Below are 20,341 nucleotides of genomic sequence, written 5' to 3' on the forward strand. Positions count from 1 at the left end.
TGATATCTAGCTCCTTTGATAGTGACTGTGAATGCAGTTATATTTCCACATATGTACTTGCTGATGTTTTTATTTCTTCAGCGCTGACGACATAAAAGATCTTTGCACTGGGTACATGCTTAGGAAAATTCCACTTGAACTCTGGAGCAATCTGAAGAATTTTGACAGAAAGTTGGAGGGGGGAGAATTTTACTTTGACTCTCACTTGACTTAAGTCTGCTGCCTTTGAAGACAGCCGTAAAGCTAACATTGATTTAAATGGAAACGTAAGTAAATCAACCCTGATTGCTTTTGGAAGCCCTGCCCTGAAAACTCTGAGCTCACAAAACTTCAACTTTTAGTTCTACTGCTACTACGTAGATTACAGTTTAAAGAGAAAGACTTGCCTGTTTAGATTTTCATTAAACTCATTGATTTCATATGAGTTAAACTCATTTATTATAATCTTTTTCAATGAGCAGTGTTTTTTCCCTAAAGTCTGCAAAAACTAATGTTTTCAAGAGACTGTACTTAGGAAAAAGAAAGAAAACACTGGGATAGTGTTGACACAACTTGTTCTAACATTTTGGAACATGTTTTTCATACTGAATTTCTATGTGCTTTTTAAGAAGCAATATGTAAACTGAAGCAGTATTAATTTTAAAATAAAAAATTGAATGTTCAAATCATTTAAATAAATCACTTTTACCTAGTGAAAATCATTGCTGTGGCTGAAACATGATTTGATGGCTAATTTAAAAGAATAAATAAATAAAAATTGCTGTCTGTTTGAATTTCATTATGGAATCTCCTGGAAAATGGAAAATGCGTTTCCTGACAGTTGTAATATTTGGGAGACTTTTCACTTAGCTTTGCAGAATGAAAGAATGGTTATATCTGTAGAGATGTGCTCTTTCTAAAAAGATATGTTATACCACAGACAAATAGAAGGTATTTTCATTTTCTGGAAGAAGGAATATTGCTCTTATTTTTGAGGACGGAGCAAGCATTTTGGAAAGTAGTTTCAGAAAAAAGGGTTGGAATAATTGGGGCTAAAAACGATTGAGCTGTTGGTGTGGGGCTTGAGACGTTTTTGGATGGATCAATGGAAAAAAAAAGAAAAAACTAAACAGAAGCCAGATCCCTAATACTAAGCATTAATGAGATTGCTACTGGAAGAAGAGATTGTGTTCATCTCTCTGACCTTGAAAAGGATCCTGACATGGTGAAATAGGTTCAGAAAAGAGTTACAAGAAAAAGTCTGAGAAATCTGTCTGCAGTAAGAAAGAGTGTCTACAGAACTTCTACTTTCTACAGAAAGTACAGAAGTACCATCTCTTTCAGTTTATCCAGAAGAAGATGCAGAGGAGACCATGGTTTGTAATTCCTACAGAGAGATAGATGATTTCTGATAGCCCAGGGCTCTTGAACTTTGCAGAAGTAGGCAGAAAAATTCAGACTGAAAGTAAGGCAGTTTTATGGTGATGCTAATTAACTTTCAGAACAACTTGCTGGAGTTGATTTTCTCTCATATGAAATCTCTAAATCAGGATCCATTTGTTATTATTATTTTTTTACTATGTGTCTTCCTGCCCATCCCTGGGATATAGAAACACACAGAGGAATCACCAGCTGCAGACCTGTCCTGCGTCATGCAAGGGATTAGAATAGTCCGTTCTGCCTGTAAATTTGTGCATATACATTTTAGACAGTGGTGATAAATAAAAGAGCAGAAAGAACAGGACAAAAAGATGTAGAGGTCAACAGTAGAATTGTATGGTTACTAGAGGTATTATGCTTTCATATTCAATCTTTGATTCAGTTGTTTCAGGCTTAATCTGGAAAGGCTGAGATCTTAAAAATTAAACTAAATAAGAGGAGAACAATACTTGAGGGATCTGCCATGGGATGGGTGTTGTATGTAAAGCTCAGTTAGAGGAGCTGGCAGGTGGAGAATTTGTGAATTAAGGGTAGGCAGCCAACATGCTTATCTTTACTGCTGTTTTAAAATCTATACATTCCAAAGGCAGTGGTTTATATTTCTCTACATATATAGAAACAGGCTTTTGCTACAGACAGCTCCTAATGCAGGTGAAAACCATGTATTGATTACTTAAAGAAAGTTAAAATAAAAGCAATTTTTTCCCCATTTCCACACATTGCAGCTTTTGGCCTATCCACTCATAGCTAAAAAAGCATTCTTTCCTGATAATCAAGCTTCAGCTGTCTGAATTTCAGGCCGAGCCTCTCATCTTGAGCTCTGCTGAAGAGCTTCTTTAATTAACCATTATACCACAGATGTTATTGATTTTTTTATTTTTTTTTTTCAAATCTGGTTGAAACATCATTGTGCTGGATCATCGCCAAGACGAAGGCCTGAATTTTTTGTGCACTGCTTTTACTCCTTCTGCATACCTTATTAGTCTCCATGTCTGTTAAGTGCAACCCTTAGTATTAACTCAGAAAATATAGCATTGATTTTTAGCCTTGCAGCCGTGATCTAAGGGCTCCTAATTTGGAATGTGGAAGCCTGAGTTCTCCATGAAGCGGTATCACTATATGCTTCCTACAAGTAAGACCTTTCACTCTCTTTACATTTTTGCTGGACTTTTGATGTATTTTAAAGTTCTTAGACTGGTTTTGTTGCAAGAGGAGTGGGGTGACATGACCAAACATGCCAGCCTACATGCATGGATGTGTAGATAAAATGTGGTCTGATTTGTAAGGGTGCTGTTCACCATGGTTTCTAATGATTTCAGCAGGGTTGTGGCACCTCATTTTCTCTGTGAACACGTGTGTTTATCTTTAGCTGCCTAAGTGTAATTTTGGGGAGGTAAATGTTGCTGCCCAAGTTGCAATGTTTCATCCTCATTGTTTTAAATTTGGTGATCTTGTTCTCTTTTAGCCTGACATCAGGATACACAGGTCAGACACTAGCATGGCATAACATCCCTAGTGGAATTGATTCTTGAATTTAAAGACTCAATTAAATCAAGTCTGCGTTGTCAGGGCAATTTTTCTCCTTTAGCTGGTGGGAGAGCCTGGGTCCCGGCCTCGAGTGAATCTCAGCCCTCCCAACAACAGTGCATTCCTTTCAAAACACGCCTTCCTCTGGTGACGAATTCAAGAACTAAAACAACGACAATAGGTTCTTAAATTCTGATAAGATTTCTCCGAGTTTAGTGATACGTTATTTAAACATAATTTGAAGCTTTTAAAATACTGTAATGGCACCTCTTGACCTTTCAGAAATCACATGGAGAAAGAGATGGTGAAAAATGTTTATTTACTCTGCATTAGAAGCTAAATCCCTGTTCCTTCTTAGAACCGGTAGTTCTTTTATACGCGAGAACTCATGCATGTCGCTTCCATTCTTCAAACAAGAGCTAGACAGTGCTACTTGAACTGAAGAAACAATGACCTGCAGTCTATCCTATGCCTGAGTGATAAACAACAATGCAGACCTCTTGACAAGCTCTGGCATCAAGCGTGGAGTCTTGCAGCTCAACATGTCTGCTGAACAGAAGTTAGAAAAAGAAAAGATCATCTTGTAAACAATTAATTAATGTTTGTCATGAATTATCATTTTTACTTCCTTCTCAAGAGGCTCAAAGGGAATAAAAAGGCATTTTTGCAGGTGGTGGCATTCAAAGTAAGGGCAATCAAATGTTTGAGAGCAGTGGCACAGCACTTTGAGTCTCTAAGGGTGAATGGTGCTAGGATTAGAGCACAGCGGGGGGTTGAGGGTTTCAGGTGTGAAGCTTAATGTTTGTGATCAGCAAAAAAAAGTCTTGAATTTATCTAAACTGCTCTTCTGCTAACAGTACTTCTAGCACATAAATGTTCTGAAAGTGACAAGTGTTCTCATTGCTCTTCTAATGCAAACATGATCTGCATTTGAAAGATGCATCCCTTTTGCCTAAATTAGAATGTGCATCACAAAGAGCGTAAGATGATGACCCAAAAACAGTTCTTTACACACACACGCACGCACGCACGCATGCACACACTTCAATTCAAGATAGAGACACAAAAATGCAAACTTCCACTCCTTTTTACGCAGCTACCAGGGCTGCTGCTCTGTCCATTATTCTGTTTGCGCCGCAGGTTTGTAATTAGGATGTTTTACCACTGGTGCTTCAGTTCCTATCTAGCATCATTCACACAGAGTTTAGTGTCTTTGCAGCGCTGTGCATGAGGAGCTCAATTTTGTTTTGCCCAAGCAGTTTTCAGGGATTTTTATGCTGTTCCATCCTAATGCATGCACACTCCTTACCTCCCCCCTCTGCTTATATCGCTGAGTACCACAGAGAAGACAGTATGATAGGAGTCCTTAACAAGTTTAAGCTATTCTGAGAAAATTAATTAGTTTAGGAATTGTATAGAGTGTTTGCTAGCCCTGGGAAAGAAAAAAAGGATTTAGTAAGAATGGTAAACGGATTGCACAAATTAATTTCTTTCTCTCTTTGGACTGTATATTTGGCCTTTTTTGAAAATATTTTTCCTCTATTTAATGTTAAATAAAACCCTCATTAAAGTAAGGAACAGGAAAGACCCGTCCCTTACAGGAAAAGAATTTTGCAACACAAGTTAGAAATAAAAGCAGCAAGGGGGAAAAAAAATCAGATATATGTACCAAGGTAGGAAAACCTGCACAGATCTGCTGTTTTTGCTTTAAATGTTTCCGTGATGCAATATGCTGTTACAGTGTGGCATACAGAGTGAGCGTGCTGCAATCTAGCATTGAGAACCACTGAGGCAGACAGTGCAGACTGCAGACAGTAACCGTGAAGGTAACTATATATATATATATATATATGTATACATATAATCCTACACCTTAATTGAGCTATCAGAAAAGGGAGTGTTGAAAAGGGAGTGAAGATTTACTTCCTTGGCTGAGCTGGCCACATAAAACTGGGTGAATAACTTCTGCTTTCAGTTCAGAAGTTTGTCTGTTTGTAAAGTAGTCTAATTACCACGGAAGCCAATCATCTGGGAATTCTGGTATTTGATACTGTCATAAATTAATACATTAATTTCATAAGATACGACAAGACAAGGGAAGAAGAATAGCAAAAGAAAATAGATGTGTTTTTTTCACCCTCTCACATAGGCTGGACTGACAACAACCGATCATTTTCACTAGCAAAACGATGAGGTTCAAGGACCAGATGTCTGTGCACCCCAAGGTCCTTTCACCTCCTTTTGGCAGAGCATCAGGGACTCCATGACGTAGCACTTCCTCATCAGGAAGTCTCTATTTGTCAAAACAAATGAGTTTTAATCCACACTGTGGCAATGCCTGCTCACAGGCGGTGGTGGCAGGAGGAAGCTCTACACGTTTGCTCAGCCCAGGGAAGTGCAACCCATCAGTAACTGAGCTCTGCTTTGGAGTTTCATTTCAGCAAGGGTCTGGATGTGGCCTTGCTTACTTCAGCGAGTCTCCAAGCCCCTCTTCAGGGTACCTATCAGTGGGGCTGGGGGAAGCTGCTCGCCATTTCTCTGTTTTGGAGTTGTTTTTTGTCTTGGGAGTCTGCCTGGGCACACTGTAGTGAGGCTGACACCCCTCACCCTCCCTTCTTGGCTCTTTTTTTTTTGTTGTTGTTTTGTTTTGTTTTTTAGTTTGGTTGCTTTTTGCATAACTAAATAAATCAGAAAGAAATAAAGGTCCTCCTGAATACCAATACGTTTTGCAGCTCAGGAAAAGTTTTCTGCCCTGCTTAGTGCAAATAAGTTTTTGTATCCAGAATCTGTGAGTTTTGCCCCAGTTTTAAGGACCCTTTTGCCCCAGGAAGAACAGGGATCTGGTCTACGGTGTTTCTGCCCAAATTCCTGTTGTCAGCTGCTTGTTAAGGCTGCCCTTGGAGACAAGAAATCAAAAATATCAGCAAGTGCTGTGGGACTATTTGTTTGTTTGCTTTCCCTTTCCTTCTTCCCCAGTGCCCCCCTGGCCAAGTTTCTGAGCTGCAGCCACTTGTGCAGCAGCTTGCACCCTGCCTCCGAGGGCCAGTTTCTGGGGGGACCGAGCCAGGATCTCTTCTCTCCGCCGGTCAGGCCCCGTATCAAAACACTCCTGACTCCCAGGAAGGCGGCAATGCCGAAACCTGAGGCTTGCCAGTGCCAGTCAGCTGCTGTTTGAACTAAGTCCTGACCGCAAAATCAAAAGTGGGTCCAAAGAAAGCTGTAAACAGTGTGCAATGAGCCATTTGAAGGCAGCTGATGCCTCATTTGGGGTGACATGTTGTGGCTGATGAGTGTGGATGATGTGGGGTTTTCGATAAGTGCCTCATCAGTATCCTCATCATGATCGTGTTGCTCAGCCACGGCGTGTGCCCTGACTTGATTGTAATTGCCTGAATCTGCTCCTGCTGCTCAGGAGCGCACAGTAATATGCAATAAAACAGCAAGAAGTGAATGTTAACCATCTGAGTTCTGACATGGCTGCTGGCAGTTCAAGTTTTCCATTAAGGACAAAAAAATCTCTCTATATACACAAATATGGATATATAATTGCATGTTTATAATAATTATTGTTTGTATATGCAATAAACTCCTTTTATAAATAATGCATGATGGTCATATACAGATACATCTATGTATGTATCTGTATACATCTTCCCCCCAACATCTGTATATACCATATAAAAATGAACATCACATGCTCATGGTGTGTAGGTAAATAGCGCTGGGGTGAAGAGCATCAGGGCTATATTTTGATTTAAATTTTTAGGAATGTAAGTAGAACCTGTAGTTAAATCTATGCATAGTCTTCATAAATCTTAATAACACGTGTGCATACAGATAAGTAATTGATTTTTAGATGCAGTTAATCTACTCATGTAAATGTGTGTGTGTACTTGTGCAGGTGTGTGGGGGGGTAAGGTACACATGCATATGTGCTTCATACCATTAAATTAATCTTTGCAAAGAATACAATTTATTTTCACAAGTTAGCTGGTTTGGATTAATTCCATAACATCAATGGCTGGAAAGGTAAAAAACAACAACAACAACAACAAAAAACCAAACTTTTTGAATGCTGAGTCTGCCAGTCTGATAACATGAGGTGTTGAGAACTTGTGCCCACTGGAAGTTCTTCAGATCAGAGATCTTCTGTGAGGATGGAAGTGTCATTGGCCTGTCAAGGTCCCACTGCACAGGGCTGTCCTAGGAACCACATTCATGTCCATCAGTGGCAAAACAAGTAGCAGTTTTGCAGAAGAGTTGTCAAAAAAACAGATTTTAGTCAGAATGTGGGCTATGCTTCCTGTTAATAAACAAGTGGCACAGATTGTGTTCTTGACTTTAAACTGTGCCTACACCAAAATTATATTCACCTTTGGTTATTAGGTCAGAAAGATAATAAAATAATAATAATAAAAAAACAGATTATGGTTGTCTAATTGTAATCTGTGATGGCTCAGAGTTTAACACTGCACCCGTGCAGTCAACAGCTTTGGATTTTCTGTCTGCAGCTGTTTTTCCAGCGTAGTTATGTGGATATACAAATAATAAAATTTACAGAAGAAAACTCTGTTTGCAGTCAGTAATGCTCACTGGAATAAACGCGTGGGTTTCCTACATCTCCACTCTGTTATTTAAGCATTTCAGTAAAAGTGCACAAAAATGTTTTGCAAATGTTATTTGCAGCTGCCGCTGCTGCTGAGCATCGTCCTGAGTGCTCTGTGCCTGCATGCAGAGGCTACCACATAAGGAAACTCACCGCCGGTCCTGCTGTACCGAGCCAGAAGGCTCAGTGTTAAAGTGAAGGCAGAGAATAGAGAGCTTGTTATTTGTCGACCCAAATCCTCAGGACATAAGACTTTTGAAACCCTTTAAAAATAATTCTCTTTCCCCAAATCAGGTGAAATTTGCAGTGTCTTGGAAATGCCCTTAATATCTTCATTATAGAAAACAAGTCTGTACAGATTATACACTCTAAGTCTGACCATTTGAGAGGTAAGACAATTGTTATAATTATAAATACTTCTGTTGTCATGTGTGATCAAGTGGATTCGCTGTTGTAGCTTAAATATATTAACTTTAACCCTTTTTAATTACGGATTTAGCACAATGCTGACGGAGTTGCTTCCCGATTCCTGCATTCACCCTGAGCCCTTCTTTATACTCAAAATATGTAGACAAATAGAGAGAGGAATTCCAGGGAGGATAGAAAACATGACTGAGAAGTTGGAAAGATTTGTTTATGAGGAAAGGTTAGAAGGATGAAATGGGGAGCTTTAGTTAAATGGGATTATAAAAAATTAATCTGTGTAGCGTTTATAGTTTCAGAATATGAAACTCATCGCTCATATTAAATTAACTAGGCTTCATTCTCAAAATTTGTATGTCACGTACCTGATTGTTACCTCTCTTATTAAACAAAACTACTACAAAAAGAAAATCCAAACACTTACGCGATCAACAATTCTGATTTTTCATCATTTTAAGAAAAGAATCTCTGTTATTTCAGCACAGCAAATTGATAATAAAAGCATGGGTTATAACTGGATACAACTATACAGACTGTTCAGATAAAGAATAGCATTTCTTGACTTGGTAAATATTGATAAAGACTGGCAACCAAGAATTTTTTAAAGAGAACGATAGCTGGACAAAAGCCCAGGTTTTCCCTCAGTAGCACCTACAAGTAGCAAAACAGCTTTTCAAAAGGTGTTCTAGGATCCCCATTGCAAGAAACACTGACTATTAATCTAGGTTAAGAACTAAGACAAAATTTATAATAGAGAGCAATCTTGACAACCCTGAGTTATGCAGTTTTGCTCTCCAAGTATTTCTTGCATTTTTTTTCTCCTTTCTTTTTAATAAGTTGTGCATTGCACACACGTGAACACAAACAACTTTGGAAGTGATTTATTATTATCATTATGGATTATGTTGAGAAAAATTCCATTGTAAATTTTGCCAGGGACTCTCTAAAACATCAGAAAGAGGAAGTATGTGTCTTGAAAACTTTTTACACTAATTTAAAATAACTCAGAAGCAACAGCTTTACACAAGCTTAAACCACAATTAAAAGTGATGAATCATGCCCCACAATTTAGACCTTTCTGAAATCTAAATAGTAAATCACAGAATCTTAACTGCAGAATCTTACTCTTAACTTTGCAGGATTAATGCATCTTCACAAAAAATGATTTCTTAACAAATGGAGGATAAACAACTCTTTCAGATTGCAGTTTCTACGTAAGACCCATAACAACAAAAATGTATTTTTTTTCTCCTTGAAGATTTGTGTAACATTGGAATTCCTTTGCATGAAAGAAATACTGCCTAATAATAAGATATAAAGGAGAGTACAAAACCCAAACAAACAAACAAAATGGGATGAAAACCTGAGAATCAGTGTAAATCAATTGTAATAACACTTTTTTTTTTTTCCTATCTTTTATGCTCTTAACCAAATGCATTGGCCCATATTTTTCCATCTCTCACACTTCAAGCCCCCTATACCAAGTCCTGTCTGTGCCAGGAGGGATCACCAAATTCGGTATATTTGGGTGCCACTTCCAACTCTAAACTGGTATTCTGAGCCCCTCCAATACAGAAATATTAATGCAGCATCTCAAATGATCAAAGACATGCTGCCAGATTCAAGCTGGGCTGCAAATTCCTCTCTACCTCCCCCTGGCAACCCTTCTTTCCTGCAACACACATGCAAATACCTCAAGTTTTGCTTTCCTCTGAGCAAGCAGTGTTCCCAGGAGGATGGATAAAACTGTCTTGTGGACTAGATATGATAAGCAGTTTTCCATCCCTGAAAAAAAGGAAAATTCCTGGAACCTCAATTTTGATTGAACAGGAATAGCAATGACCAGATAAGGAGTTAATTGTCAGGAATCGGTGAAGAAACAATGGATAGGAAGAATGACATCAGATAAAAATAAGACTGTCCAATAGTAATTTTAGAAGTCATTCATAGCTCATTGCAAAGTGAAGGTGGTGCTTGACATATAAATAAATTTTTCTTTCTTTAAATAAGCTGTAAACTTGGAATTAAACTTAGTTTATTAGAGTTATTTGGGATTATACTTTTTGCACTACCTATGTGAAGGCTGCAAGGAAGAAAAATGTTGGTGCTGCCCCTTGCATGCTGCTTGTACAGCTCCTGTCCTGTGCCAGAGGGACGACTCTGGAAGGTCTCTGCTACAGCTGGCGAGCAGGAGGCTGCCTTGTCTACCACCTTTCCCTTTTCTCAAAGCTTGTTTTGAGAAAGCTTGTTTTGACCCCTTTCCCAGGCCTGAGGCATCTCTCAACCAATGGGGCTGTGTGATATCTTTCCATACTTTGCAGTTTTTCTGCACAGAGGCCCCAACTGTCTGTCTGTTTTATGTCTAGCTCCTCCTGGGGGTGCTGCTGGCCCAGTCCCCACCTCAGTCTGCTGTGACTGAGTGAATTATTCTCTTGCTAAATAATGGAAAGGGAAGGGATTCTTCTTGCCTTAACCTGGCAAACGTTCTGGGTTCACTCTTCACCTATGTCCCAAATATTTCCATGCCCTTGAGATAACACCAGAGATAAGGGGTTACTTAACTCTGTCAAATCACAGCATTTGTTCTACACAACGTATAACTGCCAAATATTTATGTGATTAACATCTGAATTCAAGCATACTTTAGTAGCGCAAAGATGTGATTAGTCTCACCAGAATATTATTTTTTTAATGGACGTGGCTCCCACTTTCCAGCAAAGATTTAATAGCTGAGTCCTGCAGGGAAGTCTCCATTTACTGAACTTTTATAGCTGTAAAAATATCCTAGGGTACATTTCCTAGCATGAAGCATGGCACAACACAGAATTTAAATGATATGTCGTGTTCACAATGAATGAACAAAGTACGTATTGTCAAACAGTACTCTTTTTTTTTTGGCCAAAATCGCATAAACTACCGGTACTGAAAATTAGCAGGGCTTAGGCGCTTGGGAACAGCCTTTTTCCTCTTCAGCCCACGGATCTGGAGTGAAGGCTGAGAGGCTCAGAGCTTGCTTTGGGAGAAGCCCCGAGTCTTCTCCACTGCCCTGGCACAGGAGAGAGGCCTGGAGGCAGCTCAGCTCCCACAGCCAAGGAGAGGGAGCATCCCTGGGAGAGAGCATCCCACTGGAGGCAGGGCTGCCCTGCGGAGGGCTGTGGGGCCGGGGCAGTTCCCTGCTCGCTGCAGACAGGACAGTGGCCCCCAGGGAGGAGCAAGGTGGGGAAGGCTTGAAGGCCTCTTCCTGCCACAGGAACCAGGGTGGCAGCACCTCGTGGACCTGAGAGATACTTCTGGGAATGTAGCTACTTATTTTTGAGCCTACTCAACCCCAAGGCACAAAGGGGCCTGTGGCAAAGTCATGGGCCCTACCCATGAAGGCTCTGAGCCCTACCAGGCTTCCCAAGTGACCCAGCTTCGCAGTGCGCAAGCTTGTGCCAGAGAGGTTCCTGCAGCACCGGGCATCCCCTGAACATATCCTGTCTGGTTTTTAACCTGACATACTTTTTTGTCCCCACACACTATTGCCCACAAGAACAGGAAGAGGCTCCTGAGCCATGCAGCAGAGGGCAGAGGCCCATTTGCATGTCAATGCATTTACAGATGGAGAAATGGAAAAAGAAAAAAAAAAAAAAAGAAAACAGAATCGTGTTAAAATCATAACCCCTCTACCCTATGTGATTTTTTTTTTTTGCATAGTTAAGACAACTATGAAAAATAAATAAGTTATTGCTATTGTCAAGAAAATACCCAAACAAGCAGAACGTATGAAATACGCGTTGTCAGTAAGGGTGGTGAGGACAGCCAGTGGCCAGCTGAATTGCCTTTCATTGAGAAATGAGGACTCAGACTGTGTGTCTGATACAAGTAGCCGGGTGTGCAATAACTGCAGAATCAGCATCTTGTTTTGAAAGGACTCCTGCAAATCCTGCAGGAACATTTCAGTACTAGATGGTGTTGCTATGGGCACCAGAAGGAAGCTTAATATAAGAGAAACTGTCTTAGGAATTCATGGGGGATGGGTGTAAACATAAGACGTAGGTAGGAACTGGAATGTCCCTGGCACTAAAAAGCAAATGCCATTTGGGGGTTTTCAAATGTTCTGTTAATAACACCTCGGTGCAGTTCTTTCAAGAGTGAAAATATAAGGTTGCACCTTATTTGCAAGTTGCCTAAAGTGAAATATGGGTAAAGAGGTGATAAAGTTCAATGAGCTGTGCATGCATCCCGCATACCATAAACGTACTGAAATCTGGATGCTCCAGAAATAATTTCTTTGTAAAAACAGATGTTATAAGCAGGAGCAGAAAATGAGGGGACTGTAAGTAAACTGCAGTTCCCTGTAGGACTCGCGAATAAGAATCCCTCTCTGCCTTTGAGTACAATTCCAACTTCAGGCAAAACCCACACTGGCAAAGGACACCTGGCTGTTTTAATTCATGCTTAGATTTCTTCCATTCTAACTGTCTCTCCACTAGTGTAGCCTACCTAAGTGGACAAAAAGAAAAAAAAGTAACCGGCGTAGAATAACTGCAAGTGTATCTCAAGACAGACAAAGAGAATGCAAAATTAAATTCTCAATGTGAAAAGGATGGGACAATAAGTCCCTCTCCCCAAGATACCTTTAGAGAGGATTCCATTTCAGTGCTTTCTTTCCTGCTTGCTTGCATTATTTTTCATTGACGTGTCCAAAGAAAGCCTGAAAGCCTTTTATTATTTCTTATTTTCTTTTTCTTTTTTAGTATGTGGCATAAGTTCTTTTTTTTATTATTATTATTTTCCTGCCAATGTTAAAGCAGTTCCCATTTCTCTAGTTTGTTTCTGACACCTAGCTGTGATCAACAATGCTTCCCACTGAATCACTTCTTTCATCTATTCAGCTTCTGTTATTTCCCTTATCTCATCTCCCCCTTCACCAGCTTACCTCTCATTAACCCTCAGGGTTCCAAACACATTGTATCTCTCCCAAAGATACATATTTTTATTCAGACATAAGTCATTTTTGCTTGCTAGCCTCAGTATCCATAATTCCCTGGCAAAATAGCTGTGTGTAGTACATGCTCTTTATGTTGCAGTGAACAATAAAGCCAGACATTAATTTATACTTGTACGCTGTACGCTCTTGCATTTTACCTTTTCCCCCTCTGAATCCAATAGTCACATAAACTCATACTTTTCTCACATAGGAAATAGTTCCCGTGTAAAAAAATCTGCTTGGCCAGAAGTTTTGTTTGACCAACAAAACTATTGTTTCATAAGAGCCACTTTAGCCTATAGCAATGTATTTAAAATCACATTTTAACTTTTGAAGGTAGTGGTAGCGAAGAAACATTAAACTACATTTCTGCTGGCATAAAATATACAGGGCTTTCTAGAAAATAACTTCTCACAGGTATGACAATACATTTAGAAATATTTTTTCCAATATACTGCATTGACTTTTCCGAGGATGAAAAACGTGCAAAACCTCAGAGATTTAATGCCTGAGCTTTAGCTTTAACTTCTGTGACTGACGCTGGTGAAGGGGGCTGGAAATGACCAATTATTTATGCAGATTTCCCTTTTTATTATCACTCAAATGTACTGTGTAACCCAGTTTTGATCCTGAAGTTCTTTCCCAGTCAAAATTCATATAAAGTTTTTGGAATTGCATGTTGCATACCAGAAGGCGAGAGTGTATATTCTGATACACAGACACACACAGAAGGCTCATTGCTCGTCCTGTTAAATAACATTCATGTGTCAATAGGCTTATGCAGACATCTATATTTCAGAAAAATTAAGGTAAAATATTGAAGATTATGTAGATAATTTCAGAATTCTTCATGAATATATAAAAAGAAAACATATTTTGGAAACCATTGTTGTTCCTTTCTAATTCAAGCATTATTAGCTTTGGGCAAAAAAGTTCTTTAACACTCATGGAAAATACTTGTTATTTACATTTGTACATTAATGGGCATATTTATTAGAATCAGGTGGAAGTTTTTAAGCATAATATTAAAAGAAATTAAAATGTGTGAATGGATTCATGTGTCTGAAATTAAAATCTAATGGTTGGATTATTTGACGTTTTTAAAAGATAAATGAGGTTATGTTGTTGTTTCCTTGTTTGTTTGTTTTCTTTAATTTGGGTAGCATTTACTCTGATTTTATTATTTAAATAAATCATCACTTAACTGCATATAATAACTTTCATTAAAAACTAACAATCAAACAAAAACTTTAAAAAATTAATGCAGCTTTCATATTTTTAAATAAAGTATTTATAATGGTTTATGGTAAACTTTCTCAAAATTCACTAAGATTTTAGCACAAGTCAGTGTGGTCTTCTGAGCAAAAGTAAATTACAGGAACATTGTTATAGACATTAAAAATAATTGGCGTCACTAAAAATCTCAAGTTCATGCCAGAAGCAAAACAAATATTTTAGTTATGCTGTTTACAAGTAGTTCTTGCTAATTTAATCATCACAGATCCTCAGTCCTGTGTAACTTAATCTCTCATTCCTCTTATATTTATTACTTCAAAAGGTTAGTTTTCTGTTATACAGAAGCCTATTGCTGCATCAAAGATTTAATTGAGATCCTTTTAAAGTATCATGATTGTCACTATAAAATCATGCATCTGCAGAAAGTGCATTTATAGAGAACTTACAGCTTTAAATTTCACTTAGAAAAAAAGCCTTATACTTTCCTGCCGGTTTTGAATGCAGATTTACTATAAAATAAGTGAATAATAATACTAGGTTATTTTGGAAAGTGGTCTTTCATGCAATCACTGCATTTAATACAATCCCAAAATGGCAGCCCAACAGGTGGTCTTTTCACAGGGTTAAGCCAAAACAATTGGAACAAAAAGGACACCAGAATCTAATGTTCTTCAGAATTTAAAAAGCTGTTCACTTTCCTTTGTTAATTTTCAGATTTAGCCATGTTCATTATTGTTGAGCCACAAATGCAGGACATTCTTTTTTGACATTTTGCCATAAATAGACACTGACTGAGGCTGACTAGCCAGCTAGCTGTTTTGTCACATGCAAGCGGAAACTACTTATTAACAATGAGCATGCATTCTTGGTGCCTCAATGGCTGAGGAAAGCACCAGTTTTAACATGCTCCAAATCTGGCAAAGTCTAGGTTAACAAAAGTATGGTTGACAAAGGATGAAGTTTCTCTTCCTATATTTTCCTCAAAAGTAAGTATTTAATTCTGGCCTAATGAATTTGCCTGGAAGACTGGGTGTCACGTTGACAGGCTCTTGAATGTCTGAAAATATACTTCTGCATTGTGGACTCTCTTTGGAGGGAACTATTAGTTAACCAGCAATTATGAACATCAGGGGTGAAATCTAAGATGAAATACTTGTTTCTTGGTATTTTAAAAGTTTTAAAAGTTCCTTGTTACAGTGATCTCAGTCTCAACATGTGTAACAAAAGATGGACCCAGTCCTATGAGTCTTTAATGATGCAAGGAGCCTTTACAACCGCCTTTATTGCACTGCAAGGAATTACTCACACAAGTAGTGGGCACATAGGCAGAGCAAGCTTTTTTTCCTCCTATGTGTGAAGAAATGTGTAAAACACACATTTTGTATAAAAGGCTGAGCTAAAACGGTACCTACCTGTTTGAGTCCAGTAATTGAATTTATCTTTAAAACTTTAAATTTACTGAGTCAGATCTGCTGCTGTATATTTTAAATGAATGGAGTATTTAAATGAATTTAAATAACAATTATTAATGAAATAAATATTTTTTTAATGAAGTATAAGGTTGAGGAATTTTTGGTTGGTTCTGTTTGTTTGGTTGGTTGGATTTGGTGGTTTTTTTGTTTGTTTGTTTGTTTGTTTTTGTCATTTCCAGCTCAATTCAACACTTTCAGGCTTTCCCACTGCCATTACCTTGGGGATTTTCCCCACACTGAACTTGGGCAAGCAAGGAATTGCCTGGCTCCTTGCAGGTTGGCTAACTGTGCATACAGGGACTTCTGACTTACAGAGGGACACATCAGTATCTCATCCCTCTATCTCTACTACTGGTGCACAGAGTATTGCTGAGGAAATTGGCTGCTCTGAGCAGTGCCTGGCAGCAGAGGGGGAGCTTCAGGCCACCCTTGGCAGAGTTGTTATGGCTCCATCAAGCCAACCTACCGAGGTAGCTCTATGGGGGTCTCTACTGTAAATGAATTTCCATATTAAATGTACAATTTTTTGATATATCAGACTTTCCTCTGCTGCAGGTTGAGGAACTGGAACACTCTCATGTGTAGCAGCATGATGCTAGGCAGTGCATGCCACCCAATGCCTGTGAGAGTCATGGGGATCAGATGTCTGCTGGGGTGTGGATGAGGTGTGTGTTTGTAGACAATCCTGGTGTGCTGTCAGGCTTTGACACTAGACCTTTGCTAAGCAGCTAGATTAAAATGAGACACTGTTTACCTCTTACTTTCAGCATACAGTTTTTGGTGGAAAACATAATTTGCTTCAAACTGTCTCATGAAAAGTTATACTGCAGAATACATAAAAGATTAATGCATTTGAGTTTTAAAATACCTATGTTCATAATTGCTTACAATACTAGAAAGGTATTTTGATCACTGCTTGTAACTATTTAAATAGTTGCATAAGGAAATGTGTCCCTCAAGTGCTACTGCTGTTTAGGCAACCACCATCTAAAATGATTGGTGGGTGCTAAGTGGTGAATATATGTTATAAGATGACTTTGACTTATTTCAAGCACAAACTATGCACAGGCCAGAAAAGTTGCTTTGGAGGGAAAAAAACAAAACAAAACAAAACAAAAATGTTTGTACGGAAGTGCTCATTTAAAGGAAAAAAACTAGGAGTCACAGGACACAGAAATTTCGTTAGAATAAATCAAATAGCAGTGAAAGTCAATTAATGCAGAGGTAGAAGCAGGGAAGCCATCCAGCTTTACCTCTCTCCAGACAGCAATAAGTCTCTTGCAAATTTAGCTGTCAGAAATGATTGCTTTGTTTTTGACAAGTGGCATTACTTCCTCTTATACTGGAATTAAAATTGATTGAAATTGATTCATGACTTTTCAATATTTTCTGCATCCCTTCATTCCTTTCAATTTGAGAACATTATTTCAGTGAAATAAACACAGATAAAAAAAGCACATATATATGTTTTTCCTTTTTTTTTTCCTTTTATTTTCTTTGGGACACCTAAGTATTAAGATGCAGGAATGGTACTATAACTAGTGGTTTCTGGCTGGGTAGAAATTAATTTTCCTTTAAAGAAATACTTTCAGAAATGATGTCTTTCTAAAAGAATGGATTTTAAAAATTATTTTTACTGATTCTCCTGAAAAAAAAAAAAAAGTGAAGAAAATACCTATAAACACTTAAAGAACCACACACAGAAAGGTTGAAACCAGAACTAAGGTTTTGCCATGCCACTTGGGAGGGCTTCCAGCCTGAAGCCCAGCTCCTGCTCTCAGACCCACCTGGAGCCAGCGCAGCACGCAGGCAGTGCTGCCGGGCCAGAGCTGCCTGAAGACCTCATGCTGAGCAGGGAACAGATTTCCCCCATTGCAGGGACCTGCAGGGAAAGCAGAGGTTGGCAGAAGTGTGCTGACAGTTCAAGGAGCTTGTGATGACATTTCGTGGTCAAACCACCTGCAGCATAGCTCTTGCCTGAACGGCTTTGGCTTCAGGAGCTGTAAAGCTGTGTTAGTTTGGATTCAGCTGCAACGTGAGCAGTTTACCTACAACCTTGCAGCTGGATAGAATATGATACAGGCATTTTTACTCTGCAGCATTATTAAAACTAAATCCTACTAGAAAGTCTGCTTATTCTAGATAATAAAATATGTAGTAGCAACACTTTAAGCACTGAAGAACCCAAACACATCCTGAACAAATCTTGATGTATGATCAGAGCGACCCTGTGAGACAGAAAGACTTTATGATCTACATTTACCAACACGGAACTTAGGGATAAAGCACAGAAAAATCAAAAGGTTTGCACAGAGCTTCACTAGTAAATTGTTAACGTGCCAGGAACTGGATCAGTCTCTGCTAAATCTCAAGAGAGAGCTCTAACCATTTGAACATCCTTTCCACTAAGAACATGTTTGTATTCCTTTAAGTGAATTCTTTGTTTTTGAGTGTTTCTGTTCCCTTGTATTTCAAACCTTTGCTGACTTCTGGTTGACCGCAGAACCACACGTGAAACGAAGGCGCCTTCCTGTAAAATGGAGACCTCTGTGTCATCCTTATACAAAACTACCGGGCTTTTTCACATGGTCAAAGCAGTGAACAATGGGAAAACCACTAAAAACATGGCAGAAAAGGGAAGGACAAGAGCAGAGATCTCAACAAAGAAGAGCAGGTGGGAATGGTAGCAGTGATTGCACAGCTAAATTGTCAAGCATGGGAGTGACTTAAATCACAGCAGCTGCAGTTGTGGGGGATATGCTGGGATGTGGTGAGGAGCGCTGGATGGTGGAAGGATGGTAGGGTTTACTTGTCGTAAAGGTGTGTGCATGTTCTTGGTAAAGCTGTTTTTTTGACACTTTTTGTAGTAAGTCTATTTCCCCAGAAGAAGGAAAGCAGGCAAAATTCACAGTTCTTGCACAACAGATGTTGTGTGATGGCTAAATAGAACTGAAAGGATGTTACAAATATTTTCTAATTGACTAAATTACTATGGTCACAAAAATGACCATAATGGTCTCCTTAAAACCTAGATTGTGAAGCTGATTCCTTCCTTAGCTAATTCGCCAAGAACCCTGAGCCCTGGTTATAAGAATCAATATTGGTATTAACTGAGTGAAAGCTTCTTCCTGAGACCTGCGGCCACTGCAAGCAGAACCCTGGGGCTCTCTGTCATGGGGCATCAGAAATATCACTTGCACTGTGATGTTCTGAGGGACTATTAGTCTGGTTTTCTTCTGCATGGTAGCAGCTCTTCTCTATGTATTTAGTGACCTGATACCCTTAAGATTTCCTGGTGCCTGTGTAACCTTCAACAGCAGCAGCCTGGCTGCTATCAGAGTCGCGTAACCAGAACTGGTTCCTTCCTCTCTTGTCAAATTGCTTTTCCTTTGTTTACAGCTCCTTGTCACGAGTATCCTGCAAGGTCAGTCTCTGGCACTCTCCTCTGGCTCATCATGTATCACACAAGTCTCTTCCCTTCTTTCAGGGCTGCCTCTGATGGGTAAGTGTCTTCTCTTCTGCTGTTCCACCAGCTGGAACAACTTCATTTTCTCTCTTTTTGACTCTGTCTTGTCTCAAACAGCATTTGAAATAGCTTTTTGCTTTTGCTATACCTGTTTTTCTCATTCTCTGCTGCTTGCTTACCTTGTAATTGCATTAGAGGCACTCCATTCACACTTCGGTATAGATAAAAGACAAGTCCACATATGCAAATGTCATTGTACTATATTAAAGCAGAATTTGCAGGCCAGGATGACTTGTTTAATATGTTATTGTTGTAAAACCAAAGCAGAGATGAAGCACTTCCTCAGTCTATGCTGGAGGGTGGATCAGCACTCTGTGAGTAAGAAGCAATTAGCCTCAGCACCTTTTAACATATTGGTTGTTTTAAATGCTCCAGAACATTCCAGTCTTGCAGTGTTTTTCCTCCTTTGCTGTTTGGGACATGCAAAATGAATAGTTGTGACAGTGACCACTCTAAAGGAGAACCTCTGATTCCACAACATAAGAATATTTTGTCATATGGGATTGCAACATGCCAGGGAAGCTTTCCTGCTGCACTGAGGAATTCCTCTGGTTGCCCTATGCTCAGCTGTAGTGGATAACTCAAGCAAGCATGAGGCTTCTTGTTGCACCTGTAACTGGAGTTACACACAGCAGGATCTCTTTAGCTGTGCTATCCGAAATGGCTGCCTTTAATCTGTCCCAAACACAAGAGTCTTTCTGTTCTCCTCCTCCATTTTATGATGTTTAGTGACAACCATTTCTGAAAAATTGACGCATACCTGAAGGCAACAATCCATATATTTTCTTCACATTTTTGTGCAAAGATTGTAGCTCAGGATTTGAGTTTGCTTGCTACTACATAACCTCTTGGCCACAATGTCTAGTCATTAAAACTCATTAGTTTTCTTCAGGTTAACTAGTGGAGGCTGTTGTGACTGATCACAAAACAAATGCCCTGTGTGGTATTCAGCAGAGCAGACTTAAGCATACACCTGAAACATAACTTGCAAAATGACTGAAATGGAAGTGTGCCTCTCTTTAATGAGTTGACTGCATACACCTTACTTCCTAGCTGTTGTACACACAGGTTATGTGCATGAGCACCCCAGCCACCTAGTGCAGAAGTAGGCAAGTAAGGATGGTTCCTTCATTCTTTGAATGATTTGTGCTATGTGATTA

Source organism: Anser anser, assembly GCF_964211835.1.
Source record: "Anser anser genome assembly, chromosome: 5".
NCBI classification, from domain to species: Eukaryota; Metazoa; Chordata; class Aves; order Anseriformes; family Anatidae; genus Anser; species Anser anser.